This window comes from Lepidochelys kempii, chromosome 11 (assembly GCF_965140265.1).
Source record: "Lepidochelys kempii isolate rLepKem1 chromosome 11, rLepKem1.hap2, whole genome shotgun sequence".
Lineage (NCBI taxonomy): Eukaryota > Metazoa > Chordata > Testudines > Cheloniidae > Lepidochelys > Lepidochelys kempii.
In genome coordinates, this window is record NC_133266.1 from 74,764,961 (window position 1) to 74,782,226 (window position 17,266).

Sequence of the window (17,266 nt, forward strand, 5' to 3'; positions counted from 1 at the left end):
GGACCCAGTACAGGTCCTTAAGGGATCCCCCTCTTCACATCTCTCCATTGTTAAAACTGACCATTTATTCCTATGCTTTGTTTTCTATCTTTCAACCAGTCACTGATTCCTGAGAGGACCTTCTCTTGATCCTATGTCTACTTAGTTTCCTTCAGGGCCCTTGGTGAGGGACATTGTCAAAGGCTCTCTGTATCAACGCAGTATCAACTGGATCACCCTTATCCATATGTTAGTTGACATGTTTATTCTAAAACCTCCTCTACTGACACATCAGTTGAGGGCAGTACGGCAGATCTGTCATCCAGAAAGAATAGCTCTGACATGAGTATCTCCTCCACATCATCTGCAGTAAAGATTGATGCAAAGAATTAATTTAGCTATTCCACAATGGCCTCGTTTTTCTTGAGTGCGCCTTTAATACCTTTGCCCTCCAGTGGCCCCCCTACCTGTTTGGCAGGGTTTCCTAACTCTGACAGTCTTCAAAGATATTTTTACTGTTAGTTTTTGGATCTTTTGCAAGTTCCAAGAAAGAAGTTCAGAAGGCCTGCCTGCATATACTTTTACATTGGACTTGCCAGAATGGATGCCCCTTTCCTATTTTCCTTATTAGGATTCAACTTCCAAAATTTAAAGGATGCCTTTTTTCCTTTAATGGCCTCCATTATTCTCCTGTTTAGCCACGGTGGCACTCTCTTGGTCCTCCGACTCTCCTTTTTGATTTGGGGTCTACATTTAGTCAGAGCCTCTATTTTGGTGTTTTTTAAATTGTCTCCCTATTGCTTGCAGGTATTTTACCCTGGGGACTGCACTTTTTAATGTCCACCTAACTAGCATCCTCATTCGCATGTGGTTCCCCTTTTTAAAATTAAGTGGTACTCTGGTGGGGCTTTTTGATATTTTCCCCACTACAAAGATATTAAATTTAGTTGCATTAGGGTCACTATTTTCAAGCAATGCAGCTATAGTTGCCTCTTAGAGCAGATCCTGCACGTCGCCTATGACTAACTCACGAATGGCTTCTCCCCTTAGAATCATAGAATATCAGGGTTGGAAGGGACCTCAGGAGGTCATCTAGTCCAACCCCCTGCTCAAAGCAGGACCAGTCCCCAACTAAATCATCCCAGCCAGGGCTATGTCAAGCCTAACCTTAAAAACCTCTAAGGAAGAAGATTCCACCACCTCCCTAGGTAACCCATTCCAGTGCTTCACCACCCTCCTAGTGAAAAAGTTGTTCCTAATATCCAACCTAAACCTCCCTCACTGCAACTTGAGGCCATTACTCCTTGTTCTGTCATCTGCTACCACTGAGAACAGTCTAGATCCATCCTCTCTGGAACCCCCCTTTCAAGTAGTTGAAAGCAGCTATCAAATCCCCCCTCATTCTTCTCTTCCGCAGACTAAACAATCCCACTTCCCTCAGCCTCTCCTCATAAGTCCTGTGTTCCAGTCCCCTAATAATTTTTGTTGCCCTCCGCTGGATGTTTCCGAATTTTTCCACATCCTTCTTGTAGTGTGGGGCCCAAAACTGGACACAGTACTCCAGATGAGGCCTCACCAATGTCGAATGGGGGGAATGATCACGTTCCTTGATCTGCTGGCAATGCCCCTATCTATACATCCCAAAATGCCGTTAGGCTTCTTGGCAACAAGGGCACACTGCTGACTCATATCCGGCCTCTCGTCCACTGAAACCCCTCGGTCCTTTTCTGCAGAACTGCTGCCGAGCCATTTGGTCCCTAGTCCATAGCAGTGCATGGGATTCCTCTGTCCTAAGTACAGGACTCTGCATTTGTCCTTGTTGAACCTTGTCACATTTCTTTTGGCCCAATCCTCTAACTTGTCTAGGTCCCTCTGTATCCTAACCCTGCCCTCCAGCGTATCTACCACTCCTCTCAGTTTAGTGTCATCTGCAAACTTGCTGAGGGTGAAAACCATCCTCTAGATCGTTAATGAAGATATTGAGAAAAAAACCCCATTCCTCTGTCTTGGGCACCTCCAAGGAATTCAGTTGTCTCTCCCGCTGCTGCTGCTGCTGTCATCGACAAGTGTGGCACACGGTTCATTGTAAAAGTGGCAGGTCTGCATACCAGTGCCAGATTTCTTGTTGCCCCTCCTCACCTCATGGTATGCCTTGTGAAGTTCCTTTGCTTTACCACGGAGCTGCTGCTCATCCCTGCGGCGATTTTTTGCCAATATTCCCCGTCCAATCTGCTCATAGACGTCAATATTTCTTTAGCTGTTCCACAGCTGTGCTTGCACCTCTTTTTCCCACAAGCCGAGGAACTCCCGTATTTCTTGCCCGTTACAGGCAGAAGCAACTCTATTAGCGCTCTGTGTGTGAGGCTGGCATGGCCAATTGCACACAACAAAGGTGAGCTGCTAGGCGTGAGGAGAAAGGAATTTCAAAAACACGTAGGTGTTTTAAAGGGCACAGGAGGGGCCACCAGTCTCTATGGCCCCTGCACAGTGGAGTTCAACGCTGTGACCAGAGCAGTCACTGCGGCTCTGTGAGTCAGCTGCAGGCAGACTGTTAGGGTTGACACAACTAATGCAGTGACTGCACTCACACTGCGTTGACTGAAGTAGGTCAGCTGTGGCTCTGCATCATTCAGGGAGGTTGTGTTACTGTGTCTCTGTAACGGGGTATTTACATCGGAGGGAGACAAAGTTTAGGATAGACCCATGCGCAACTAGGTTGACTCAAGTCAACGTAAACCGACCTAACTTTATAGCGTAGACCAGGCTCATGCTGATAAAAGAACTCCTGTGTTGGCAAACTGCATCTATACTGGGAGTTTAGTTGGTTTAGTTATATCACCTTGTGGGTTCCTGGACTAGATGCTCCCAGAAGTAGTTATTAATGGTAGAAATTTTATCCCTGCCTCACACCCTGAGGTGACATTTATCCAGTCAACATGAGTGTAGTTGAAATGATCCATTACTATTGCATTTGCTGATTTTGTAGCTCTTCTAACTTCCCTTTGTACTTCACAAACACGGTCACTATCCTGGTCAAGTGGTTGGTTGTATATTCCTACTGTTGCTATATTCTTGTTTCACGCCTGGAATTTCTAGACAGAGAGATTCTGTGGTACAGTTTGATTCATTTAAGATTTTTCACCTTATCTGACAATGTTTTGGGTTTTTTTAAAATATGCAGTGCCTCTTCCCCACCAGCATGACCTACTCTGTTATTCCCCTATATTTTGTACCCTGGCATTACTGTGTCTGGAGCTGCACTTCTCCGGATCCCAAGCTGGCTAGATTTAAGCTAGCTCAGGTCTGACAGCTCGAGCAGCAGTCACCCAGTCATACCCTCACAGTAGCTCCTCAGCTGGCACCCAGCACAGCTTGTCTGCAGGAGAGGATCTTGCCCATTGTTATTTTCGACCACTGTAACAGAAATTGCAGAACACAGAAATTGCTCCTCACTTTGCAGAGAGTAACTTTGAAGGGCTTCACATAGCTGTAGCATTGCTCTGTAGGGTGATTTTTGCAGTGTCTCCCTTCTTCAGCGCACTCCATTTCTAGATTTCCCCTCGATCTACAGCATAGGCAGTGCATATACAGTCCTCCTGGGCCTCTTTTGCCTTTCAGCATCTAGACTCATTTAGCCTACGCTAGGGTCTTAACCAGTGTCCCTGACAGCCCTCCTCTCTCTCTTGCACTAAACAGAAACCCTGTTTGCCTCTAACGTGCTGAGGTATCAACTAGCCGTACATCCAACATGGTATCTACCTATTGAACTATGTGCTGAACGTATTAGTCCGCGCCAAAGAACAGTTCCTTTTTAAGGACTTAGATAAAGTTTGAACAAATGGCTCTTTCTGAAGTGATTTAAACAAGGTGGAGCTGCATGACTCTGCTTTGAGTGGTTGTGGAGATATCACTTTGCGTTTGAGAGTCTCAGGCCAACTGTGGCATTTCAAATTCGATAGGAAAGTTAAAAGGATAATCTGCGTTTGGTAGCCTGTTTATTCTTTTCATTCTATAAAGTGTTGACATGAGTGGGACGGGTTGTCACCCCGTGATGCAGTCTGGGAGCTGTGGGAACCGCTGGGCCCCTCTAACCACTCAGTTGGGTTGGCCCTGCTCATGCTGCTTGGGGACACAGCCAGCCTAACCCAGCCCCTGTTATCACTCCACACGACAGCAGGTGGCCCACATACCTAAATTGAGCTACCTGAGAGAGCAGCTTCACCCAAACTACTCAAATACATGCAGCAGACAGCAGCCAATTTCCCAGCTTTCCAGACACGCACCCTCTCTCAAATATAAACCAAAAAAGTGTACTGTCTTGTGCTGCACAGGGAACTGTACAGCGTAAACTCATAAAATTCGCCCCCTCCCTCAATGTGGAGAGGAATATGCAACAGCCTTTGCCCCTGAGTTATGATTCCCACACGCTTCACTCCAACTCACTGGTTTAGATAAAGCAAGAACAAGTTTATTAACTACAAATGATAGATTTTAAGTGATTATCAGCGATGGGAAACAGATCAAAGCAGATTACCTAGCAAATAAACAAAACCACAAACTAAGCTTAATGTACTAAAGAGATTGGTTATGAATTAGCAGATTCTCACCCTAAGAAAAGATACAAGCAAGCTGCAGATTCTTAAGGGGCAAGCTGCACTTGCCTTACAGCTTGGAATCCCCAGGTTTTTCATTTACAGGCTAGAAATCCCTTTAGCCTGGGTCCAGCACTTCCCCCAGTTCTGTCTTTGTTCCGCAGGAGTTTCCAGAAGACTTCTTGTGTGGGGAGCAAAGTACACCACCTGATGCCACTTCCCACCTTATATAGCTTTTGCATATGGTAGGAACTCTTTGTTTCAAAGCTTGGTTCCCAGACCAATCTGTGGAAATATATTGACATCCCAAGATGGAGTCCAGCACCATGTGGTCTGATCACATGTCCTTGTAGAGTCAAAGCAGCCATTACTCGGAGGCTGTCTGTAGTGTTCTCAGGAAGGCTCCCCAGGTGGGAGACAAGCTTCTTCTAAGGCCTACTGCTTTTTCCTAATGGCCCATTGCTCTGAATAGGCCCTTTCCACCCAGCTATCTAGACTAAAAGCATCTTGTCTAGTGGGCATTACCCAGGTGTAACTACATTTGAAATACAGATTCGTAGGCAATATTCATAACTTCATATACAAAAATGATACATGCATACAAATAGGATAATCATATTCAGCAAATCATAATTTTTCCAATGACACCTCACACGATTTATCTTGCATAAAATGCATCGTAATTATGCTATATCATATCATAATATCACGTGAAGAATAGGGGGTGCAGCGCCACAATGAGTATTTCATCCTTTAGCCTTTTGACTCAAGGGACAGAGCAAAGATCCCCTATTTCTTATCCAATCTAAAAATATAGATCCATTTCCATCAAAAGAGGGGAAAAGCAGCCTCTTCCCAGTTCACTGAGTTCTGTCTCCTCTTTATTAGGACTGCTGAATAATTGCCCATAATTCCAAATAGCTCCTTTTCTGTCCCTCTTGAACATTTTCTGCATAAATAGGTGATATTTTTTCCAGAGGTGGCTACGAGTTTACAGGGTGGACTTGCATTGAATCACAACTTTCTCAGGGTTCTGGGAGAGCAGCGTTCAAATTTGGGGCCATCTCTTCATTGCTCTGTTCTTTCTGGAGTCCTCTTCCCACCCAACTTCATTTCTCTGTTTTTGGTAATCTCTTTACTGCACCTTTTTAATCTAAGGGTATGTCTACACTACGAAATTAGGTCGAATTTATAGAAGTCGGTTTTTTAGAAATCGTTTTTATATATTCCAGTGTGTGTGTCCCCACAGAAAATGCTCCAAGTGCATTAAGTGCATTAACTCGGCGGAGTGCTTCCACAGTACCGAGACAAGCGTCGACTTCCGGAGAGTTGCACTGTGGGTAGCTATCCCACAGTTCCTGCAGTCTCCGCTGCCCATTGGAATTCTGGGTTGAGATCCCAATGCCTGATGGGGCTAAAACATTGTCGTGGGTGGTTCTGGGTACATATCGTCAGGCCCCCGTTCCCTCCCTCCCTCCCTCCATGAAAGCAGCAGCAGACAATCATTTTGTGCCTTTTTTCTTGAGTTACCTGTGCAGATGCCATACCACGGCAAGCATGGAGCCTGCTCAGGTAACCGTCACTGTATGTCTCCTGGGTGCTGGCAGACGTGGTACTGCATTGCTATACAGCAGCAGCAACCCCTTGCCTTGTGGCAGCAGACGGTACAATAGGACTGGTAGCCATCATTGTCATGTCCGAGGTGCTCCTGGCCACGTCGGCCAGGAGCGCCTGGGCAGACATGGGCGCAGGGACTAAATTTGGAGTGACTTGATCCGGTCATTCTCTTTAGTCCTGCAGTCAGTCCTATTGAACCATCTTATGGTGAGCAGGCAGGCGATACGGATTGTTAACAGTCCTATTGTACCATCTTCTGCCGGGCAGGCAAGAGATGAGGATGGCTAGCAGTCCTATTGTACCATCTTCTGCTGAGCAGGCAAGAGATGAGGATGGCTAGCAGTCCTATTGTACCATCTTCTGCTGAGCAGCCATGAGAAGTGGATGGCATGCAGTCCTTCTGCACCGTCTGCTGCCAGCCAAAGATGTAAAAGATAGATGGAGTGGATTAAAACAAGAAATAGACCAGATTTGTTTTGTACTCATTTGCTTCCCCACCTCCCCCCATCTAGGGGACTCATTCCTCGAGGTCACACTGCAGTCACTCACAGAGAAGGCGCAGCGAGGTAAATCTAGCCATGTATCAATCAGAGGCCAGACCAACCTGCTTGTTCCAATAAGAACAATTACTTAAGTGCACCATTTCTTATTGGAACCCTCCGTGAAGTCCTGCCTGAAATACTCCTTGATGTAAAGCCACCCCCTTTGTTAATTTATTTCCCTGTAAGCCAACCCTGTGAGTCATGTCGTCAGTCGCCCCTCCCTCCATCAGAGCAATGGCAGACAATCGTTTCGCGCCTTTTTTCTGTGTGGACGCCATACCAAGGCAAGCATGGAGGCCGCTCAGCTCACTTTGGCAATTAGGAGCACATTAAACACCACACGCATTATCCAGCAGCATATGCAGCACCAGAACCTGACAGAGCGATACCGGGCGAGGAGGCGATGTCAGTGTGGTCACGTGAGTGATCAGGACATGGACACAGATTTCTCCGAAAGGGCCCTGGCAATGGGCCCTGGCAATGCATGCATCATGGTGCTAATGGGGCAGGTTCATGTGGTGGAACGCCGATTCTGGGCTCGGGAAACAAGCACAGACTGGTGGGGCCACATAGTGTTGCAGGTATGGGATGATTCCCAGTGGCTGCAAAACTTTCGCATGCGTAAGGGCACTTTCATGGAACTGTGACTTGCTTTCCCCTGCCCTGAAACGCATGAATACCAGGATGAGAGCAGCCCTCACAGCTGGAGCATATTGGTTTGATCCTCCAGCAGCCTCAGCATTGAATCCTGCCTCCTCTCATCACACTGCCGCCACATTTGAGCTTCAGCCCTGTCTTCAGCCCGCCACTTACTCTCTTCAGCCCGCCACCTCTCCTCCCGGTCATTTTGTGCTTTCCTGCACTCTGACATTATTTGCCTCCACGCATTCGTCTGTGCTCTGTCAGTGTGGGAGGACAGCATGAGCTCAGAGAACATTTCATCACGAGTGCATTTTTTTTTCTTTCTAAGCTTCACTAGCCTCTGGGAAGGAGAAGATCCTGTGATCATTGAAACACATGCAGCTGGTGGAGGAAAAAAAAAGGGACAGCGGTATTTAAAAAGACACATTTTATAAAACAGTGGCTACACTCTTTTAGGGTAAACCTTGCTGTTAACATTACATACATAGCACATGTGCTTTTGTTACAAGGTCGCATTTTGCCTCCACCCACCGCGTGGCTACCCCCTCAACCCTCCCCATGGCTAACAGCGGGGAACATTTCTGTTTAGCCACAGGCAAACAGCCCAGCAGGAACGGGCACCTCTGAGTGTCCCCGGAAGAAAAGCACCCTATTTCAACCAGGTGACCATGAATTATATCTCACTCCTGAGGATAACAGAGAGATAAAGAACGGATGTTGTTTGAACGCCAGCAAACATACACTGCAATGCTTTGTTGTACAATGATTCCTGAGTACGTGCTACTGGCTTGGAGTGGTAAAGTGTCCTACCATGGTGGATGCAATAAGGCTGCCCTCCCCAGAAACCTTTTGCAAAGGCTTTGGGAGTACACCCAAGAGAGCCGCAAATGCCAGGGCAAATTAATCCTTTCACATGCTTGCTTTTAAACCATGTATAGTATTTTAAAAAGGTACACTCATCGGAGGTGCCTTCTCCACCTGCTGGGTCCAGGAGGCAGCCTTGGGTGGGTTCGGGGGGTACAGGCTCCAGGTCTAGGGTGAGAAACAGTTCCTGGCTGTTGGGAAAACCGGTTTCTCTGCCTGCTTGCTGTGAGCTATCTACAACCTCATCATCATCATCATCATCTTCGTCCCCAAAACCTGCTTCCATGTTGCCTCCAACTCCATTGAAGGAGTCAAACAACACGGCTGGGATAGTTGTGGCTGAACCCCCTAAAATGGCATGCAGCTCATCATAGAAGCAGCATGTCTGGGACTCTGACCCGGAGTGGCCGTTCGCCTCTCTGGTTTTCTGGCAGGCTTGCCTCATCTCCTTAAGTTTCACGCGGCACTGCTTCGGGTCCCTGTTATGGCCTCTGTCCTTCATGCCCTGGGAGATTTTGACAAAAGTTTTGGCATTTCGAAAACTGGAACGGAGTTCTGATAGCACGGATTCCTCTCCCCATACAGTCATCAGATCCCATACCTCCTGTTCAGTCCATGCTGGAGCTCTTTTGCAATTCTGGGACTCCATTATGGTCACCTCGGCTGATGAGCTCTGCATGGTCACCTGCAGCTTGCCACGCTGGCCAAACAGGAAATGAGATTCAAAAGTTCGCGATTCTTTTCCTGTCTACCTGGCCAGTGCATCTGAGTTGAGAGTGCTGTTCAGAGCGGTCACAATGGAGTACTCTGGGATAGATCCCGGAGGCCAATACCGTTGAATTGTGTCCACAGTACCCCAAATTCGACCAGGCAAGGCCGATTTAAGCGCTAATCCACTTGTCAGGGGTGGAGTAAGGAAATCGATTTTAAGAGCCCTTTAAGTCGAAAAAAGGGCTTCATTGTGTGGACGGGTGCAGGTTTACATCAATTTAACGCTGCTAAATTCGACCTAAAGTCCTAGTGTAGACCAGGGCTGAGTTAACTCCTGTTGTGTTCTCTTGTCTGTCCTGGAAATTTTTGCACTGAAAATCTGTATGTGCTGGGAAATCTCTTTTAAAAGACAGACCTCTGAACAGTATATAAAAAGATATTTACCTTTGCATCATATCTTGTCACCATTTCATGTACCAAACTCCTAATTTAAAACTGCAGTATCTAAAAGCAAATGTCAGGAGATGGCCTTATAAGCTTTGCACTAGAAAACCAACCAAGCCTAAGTGTTAAGGGGGAAATACATATGAAGCATATGCCTGGCTTACTTTGAATTGCAAAGTCACTCTTCCTTGTATTCCATATCCAGGAAACAACTGATGCACTCTATTTACTGATGGAAAGGTCAATTGTGTAGGGTCACTTTGTGTGTGTTGAGCACTGCATTTCTCTACTGGCCGATGAAACGTGTCATCATCCAGCCTTGAAAGGTTCTAACGCTTGTCTACTGTCTGAAGAGATTCAGAAGTGTTCATTAGGCTTTCCCTCTGGTCTGATCTGTTTCAGGTTTGTGCTGGTAAATTTAAAATGCTGGGGGTTTTTTTTTTATGGGACAAAGAGCATCCCCTCTTCTCCATTGAGTGCTCCTCAAAACACAGCAGTGGGCCAGGGACTCAGCTTTGCTAGAGCTCTTTTGGAGAGGGGTCGGGGCAAAGGCCATGCCCCAGCAACGGTGTGACATGAGCCTGCTACACGGGTATTATATCACACAGGATTTTGCTCCCATAATAAACAGGCTATCAAAACTACCTTCCTCCCCTCACTTTCCTATTGTATTTTATACCTGTGTAAGGGAAATCCTCTGCTGCACAGCGAGGACACCTTCACAGCCCTAACGTACTGCTCTGCCAGTGCAAAAGGGTTATAGCCCAGGCACTCTTTCTAATACAGAGCATGGAATATGATTGACATCACAGGGAGAGGAATGAATCTGGGTCTTGCATGAAAACATGGACTCAAACAAGTGTGTCCCTTCAGTTTAAAACGTATTTAATGTGCAAGCACCATGGATCACGCACATTAAATGGCTTTACAAATTCCTTACAAGTTTGTAAGAGTTGGATCGATGTCTAGTAAACTGTACTGAGCAAGGCACAGTAATTGGAATTATGAGCAGTCAGACATAGGTGCCAACTCCAGGGCTGAAGCACCCAGGGAAAAAAATTAGCTGGTGCTTAGCACCCACCGGCAGCTTAGCTCCCTCCCCCCACCTCTCACCTGCTGCTGGCCCTGCTAATCAACTCCTCCCCCTCCTTGTTCCATGGCATGCAGGAGGCGCTGGGAGGCAGAGGCGTGGAAGTGGAGGGTTGGGGAAGGGATGGAGTGAGGGTGGGGGCGAAACGAGAAGAGGCAGAGCAGAGGTGGGGGCTTGGAGGAAGGGGTGGAGTGCGGGTGGGCCAGAGACGGGGGGGGAGTGTCGAGCATCCCCCACCTCCCCTGTGTAGAGAGGAAGTCGGTGCCTATGCGAACAGAGGCCCGTCAACTTGTGGAAAGTCCCATTAAATCAGTGGCCTGTTTCAAGGGTACAATGGTCTACACTAGCAGATTCCATTGCAGTTCTGGGGCTCAAGAGACCAGAATTATTCTATCATAGCCTTGATCTGCAGTATCTCGCCACAGACTTCAGCTAAGCACATACTCATTGGTAGTTAGTCTGTTACACAGTGACATTGGTCTCCCTGTTAATGGTACTGTAAGTATGAACTATGTATGGTAATTGCTCACTCTGGTCCCTGTTATCGTTCAAAATCTTCTTTATTATGCATTTTCTCTAAAGTCAATGATGGCATCTACAACTTGATATAAATATTCAGTTGAGGATCTTTAAATCCATACTAAAATATAAATGTCTTTAAAAACAAAAACCTTGAGTCTTATAAACAGGTAAGGCAAAATCATCTTTGAGATACTCTGAAATAAATTACAGGTTTCAGAGTAGCAGCCATGTTCGTCTGTATTAGCAAAAAGAAAAGGAGGACTAGTGGCACCTTAGAGACTAACCAATTTATTAGAGCATAAGCTTTCGTGAGCTACAGCTCGCTTCATCAGATGCATATCGTGGAAACTGCAGCAGACTTGTATATATATAAAGTCTGCTGCAGTTTCCACGATATGCATCTGATGAAGCGAGCTGTAGCTCACGAAAGCTTATGCTCAAATAAATTGGTTAGTCTCTAAGGTGCCACAAGTACTCCTTTTCTTTTTGCGAATACAGACTAACACGGCTGTTACTCTGAAACCTGTCACTTAACATTGTAGTTCTGTTCCTGAAAAATGCGACTTTAAGCGAAACAATGTTAAGGGAATCCAATTTCGCCATAAGACTTAATGTAAATGTGGGGGTCAGGTTCTAGGGAAATTTTTTTCACCAGACAAAAGACACACACAGTATACGTTTTAAACAAACAATTTAATACTGGTACACAGTAATGATGATTGTGAAGCTTGGTTAAGGTGGAGGAATCAGAGAGTGGGATATTTCCCAGGGAATGCCTTACTGCTAAATGATGAACTAGCAACTGGCTGAGCCCTCAAAGGTTAACTCTCAGACTCTACAAGGCAGCAGGAAAGGAGGGAGGGCAGACAGAGACAGATACACACACCCTGTGTGTGTTTGAGAGATAGAGAATGACCTTGAGCGGATCACTGTAGACTACGTGGCTCTGGAAAGAAGGATAAAGGAGTTTGAGGCGCAAGTGGTATTCTCATCCATCCTCCCTGTGGAAGGAAAAGGCCCGGGTAGAGACCATCGAATCGTGGAAGTCAACGAATGGCTACACAGGTGGTGTCGGAGAGAAGGCTTTGGATTCTTTGAGCATGGGATGGTGTTCCAAGAAGGAGGAGTGCTAGGCAGAGACGGGCTCCACCTAACGAAGAGAGGGAAGAGCATCTTCACAAGCAGGCTGGCTAACCTAGTGAGGAGGGCTTTAAACTAGGTTCACTGGGGAAAGGAGACCAAAGCCCTGAGGTAAGTGGGGACGTGGGATACCAGGAGGAAGAACGAGCAGGAGAGCATGAAAGGGGAGGGCTCCTGCCTCATACTAAGAAAGCAGCACAAACAGCAAATTATCTCAAGTGCCTATACACCTTGCAAATGCAAGAAGCCTGGGAAACAACAAGCAGGGGGAACTGGAAGCCCTGGCACAGTCAAGGAATTATGATGTGATTGGAATAACAGAGACTTGGTGGGATAACTCACATGATTGGAGTACAGTCATGGATGAATATAAACTGTTCAGGAAGGACAGGCAGGGCAGAAAATGTGGGGGAGTTGCATTGTATGTAGGAGAGCAGTATGACTGCTCAGAGCTCCGGTATGAAACTACAGAGAAACCTGAGTGTCATAGAATCATAGAATATCAGGATTGGAAGGGACCTCAGGAGGTCATCTAGTCCAACCCCCTGATCAAAGCAGGACCAATCCCCAACTAAATCATCCCAGCCAGGGCTTTGTCAAGCCTGACCTTAAAAACTTCTAAGGAAGGAGATTCCACCACCTCCCTAGGTAACGCATTCCAGTGTTTCACCACCCTCCTAGTGAAAAAGTTGTTCCTAATACCCAACCTAAACCTCCCGCACTTTAACCTGAGACCATTACTCCTTGTTCTGTCATCAGCTACCACTGAGAACAGTCTAGATCCATCCTCTTTGGAACCCCCTTTCAGGTAGTTGAAAGCAGCTATCAAATCCCCCTTCATTCTTCTCTTCCGCAGACTAAACAATCCCAGTTCCCTCAGCCTCTCCTCATAAGTCCTGTGTTCCAGTCCCCTAATCGTTTTTGTTGCCCTCCGCTGGACTCTCTCCAATTTTTCCACATCCTTCTTGTAGTGTGGGGCCCAAAACTGGACACAGTACTCCAGATGAGGCCTCACCAATCTCGAATAGAGGGGAACGATCATGTCCCTCGATCTGCAGGCAATGCTCCTACTTATACATCCCAAAATGCCATTGGCCTTCTTGGCAACAAGGGCACATTGTTGACTCATATCCAGCTTCTCATCCACTGAAACCCCTCGGTCCTTTTCTGCAGAACTGCTGCCTAGCCATTCGGTCCCTAGTCTGTAGCGGTGCATGGGATTCTTCCATCCTAAGTGCAGGACTCTGCACTTGTCCTTGTTGAACCTCATCAGATTTCTTTTCGCCCAATCCTCTAATTTGTCTAGGGCCCTCTGTATCCTATCCCTACCCTCCAGCGTATCTATCTCTCCTCCCAGTTTAGTGTCATCTGCGAACTTGCTGAGGGTGCAATCCACACCAGCCTCCAGAACATTTATGAAGATATTGAACAAAACCAGCCCCAGGACCGACCTTTGGGGCACTCCATTTGATATCGGCTGCCAACTAGACATGGAGCCATTGATCACTCCTGTTGAGCCTGACAATCTAGCCAACTTTCTTTCCACCTTATAGTCCATTCATCCAGCCCATACTTCAACTTGCTCGCAAGAATACTGTGGGAGACCGAGTCAAAAGCTTTGCTAAAGTCAAGGAACAACATGTCCACTACTTTCCCTTCATCCACAGAGCCAGTTATATCGTCATAGAAGGCAATTAGATTAGTCAGGCATGACTTTCCCTTGGTGAATCCATGCTGACTGTTCCTGATCACTTTCCTCTCCTCTAAGTGCTTCAGAATTGATTCCTTGAGGACCTGCTCCATGATTTTTCCAGGGACTGAGGTGAGGCTGACTGGTCTGGAGTTCCCAGGATCCTCCTCCTTCCCTTTTTTAAAGATGGGCACTACATTAGCTTTTTTCCAGTCGTCAGGGACTTCCCCTGATCACCATGAGTTTTCAAAGATAATGGCCAATGGCTCTGCAATCACATCCGCCAACTCCTTTAGCACTCTCGGATGCAGCGCATCCGGCCCCATGGACTTTCTATCCCCATGGAGATTCTACCTAGGGAGGTGGTAGAATCTCCTTCCTTAGAGGTTTTTAAGGTCAGGCTTGACAAAGCCCTGGCTGGGATGATTTAACTGGGAATTGGTCCTGCTTCGAGCAGGGGGTTGGACTAGATGACCTTCAGGGGTCCCTTCCAACCCTGATATTCTATGATTCTATGACTTGGCTCCTCCAGCTTTTCTAAATAGTCCCGAACCACTTCTTGCTCCACAGAGGGCTGGTCACCTCCTCTCCATGCTGTGCTGCCCAGTGCAGTAGTCTGGGAGCTGACCTTGTTCGTGAAGACAGAGGCAAAAAAAGCATTGAGCACATTAGCTTTTTCCACATCCCGTGTCACTGGGTTGCCTCCCTCATTCAGTAAGAGGCCCATTCAGGGTAGGGATAGGATACAGAGGGCCTAGACAAATGAGAGGATTGGGCCAAAAGAAATCTGATGAGGTTCAACAAGGACAAGTGCAGAGTCCTGCACTTCGGACGAAAGAATCCCATGCACCGCTGCAGACTAGGGACCGAATGGCTCGGCAGCAGTTCTGCAGAAAAGGACCGAGGGGTTTCAGTGGATGAGAAGCTGGATATGAGTCAACAGTGTGCCCTTGTTGCCAAGAAGACCAATGGCATTTTGGTATGTATAGGGAGGGGCACTGCCAGCAGATTAGGGGACGTGATCGTTCCCCTCTATTCGAGATTGGTGAGGCCTCATCTGGAGTACTGTGTCCAGTTTTGGGCCCCACACTACAAGAAGGATGTGGAAAAATTGGAGAGAGTCCAGCGGAGGGCAACAAAAATGATTAGGGGACTGGAACACAGGACTTATGAGGAGAGGCTGAGGGAACTGGGATTGTTTAGTCTGCAGAAGAGAAGAATGAAGGGGGATTTGATAGCTGCTTTCAACTACCTGAAAGGGGGTTCCAAAGAGGATGGATCTAGACTGTTCTCAGTGGTAACAGATGACAAAACAAGGAGTCATGGTCTCAAGTTGCAGTGCGGGAGGTTTAGGTTGGATATTAGGAACAACTTTTTCACTAGGAGGGTGGTGAAACACTGGAATGCGTTACCTAGGGAGGTGGTGGAATCTCCTTCCTTAGAAGTTTTTAAGGTCAGGCTTGACAAAGCCCTGGCTGGGATGATTTAGTTGGGGACTGGTCCTGCTTTGATCAGGGGGTTGGACTAGATGACCTCCTGAGGTCCCTTCCAACCCTGATATTCTATGATTCTATGATTTCCCCTTTAAGTATGAAGAGTGGGGTCAGAAGTACACTGCCTTATTAATTAGATCAGCAAGTTGAGACCTGACCTCAGCTGCCGCTGGCAGCGGCTCCCCCCTGCTCTATGGAAGATGGGGTAAGCGGGGTGCAGGGGGGAGGGGGACACCCTGACATTAGCCCCCTCTTCTTCCCCTCCCCCCCCACAGCAAGCAGGATTCTTGGGGAGCAGCTCCAAGGCAGAGAGCAGGAGCAGCACATGGCAGTCGGGGGAGGGACAGCTGAACTGCCGGCAATTGGTAGCCTGCTGAGCCGCTGCTGCACAGGGAACTTAGGGGAGCGGGGAGCTGATAGGGGGCTGCCAGCCCACCCTGGTTCCAAGCCCCCACCAGCCAGCTCCAACGGGCTGCTCTTCCTGCAAGCAGTGGACAAAGCAGGTGGCTGCCAAACGGCTAGAAGGGAGCATTGCAAAACTTTAAATGAGCATGTTCCCTAATTGATCAGCAACATAACAATGAAACAAGGTTAAACGGGATGACTTTAAGTGAGGAGTTCCTGTAAATTACCTCATTTTACCGCCTCATGTCACCAGTTCATGTGTGACAGTGATGGAAATTCCAGACATGAATAATACAGTAGTTTACATAATAAGGCCTTTCATACAAAAGGATCTTTAAGTGCTTTGCAAACTCCATAGCAATATATGGGCAAGATTCACTTTGCCACCAGTTCAGGGCAGCCACCTCTGTGATGGAGCATGGAAGCGATTTAACAGCATACAAGAACATAACAAAACAGTTTGGGGCAGAAAATGAAACAGGACTATTGTTAGACTAATTGCTACCACAAAGTGAGCAGAACATAATAAGCTCCCCTGGGATTTGAATAGGTTTGCAAAAACACAGACTTTAGTGGCTGGGGCTGGCCAGGACCGTGGCTATCCATCACAGCAAAACCATGGCACTAACAGAAGCACAGTGGTCCCATGGTAGGACACTGGTGCAGGCTCACGAGGATAAGTGGCTGTGGAAGAGTCTCCTCAGCACAGGTGCACCCCCCTGTGGCAGGGCATGCTGTCGCTGCTCTCCTCCTCCTCTGGCACCCCTTCCCGACAGCAGCCCTGGCCCTGCCCTGCTCTGCCTTTTCCTGTGACTTTGCCCTTCGGCCAGGCCACTTTTAGTCCTTCCCCATCCACGGGAATTTGAGTCCAGCATGGCACTAGAGTGGCAGAATCACATCACAGCTTCAGCCCAACTTCAGGCTTTGTGGGCCTACCAGCCCTCGGCTCTGGGGTCTTCACATCCCCGCCAGTAGGGGAAGACAGGCCTGCCCTCTGCTCTCGGTTGTAGTCCAAAGGCCACAGAATCTCGTTAATCCCCTCTCCATCAGCGTGGGGTCTGTGTACTCCGTCACAGGGGCACATACTGAATTACCAACATCTTCAGTAACCTGGACGTCCTTTGGAGCTTCCCTTTCCTAATGTTGACATGGGACAATCTGATCAGCTTGTGTGAGCAGATGAGATCACAGCCTGAGCAGGAAGTTTTCACTTTCCTGTGGCTATTAAATGTCCTGTGTGGCTCACACAATTCTTACCGTGTCCACATCCTGAATAGATAGGGTGACCAGATGTGCCAGTTACCCCCGACCCCCTTCCCGATTTTTCACCCTTCCTATCTGGTCACCCTATGAATAGAACTGGTACTCTGTCACTCTCAGCAGAGATGCCAAGGAATGAAAGGGCATGAAGACTGGACTAGCCTGGAGGCAAAGTCCAAGCTGAATGCAATTGTGTTGTGTGTGCAGCCTTGTGGCTATATTAGTATTTGCCCTGGCCACCCACTAACAGACAATCAGAAAAAGAGTTTAGTGAC

General features: G+C 47.4%; 1 protein-coding gene across 2 annotated transcripts in view; it reads left to right on the plus strand.

The window, feature by feature from the left end:
- Positions 1-17,266, plus strand: part of LOC140895926 (UDP-glucuronosyltransferase 1A6-like) — an 85,430-nt gene that overhangs the window by 35,120 nt on the left and 33,044 nt on the right. The gene's annotated exons all lie outside the window — the stretch shown is intronic.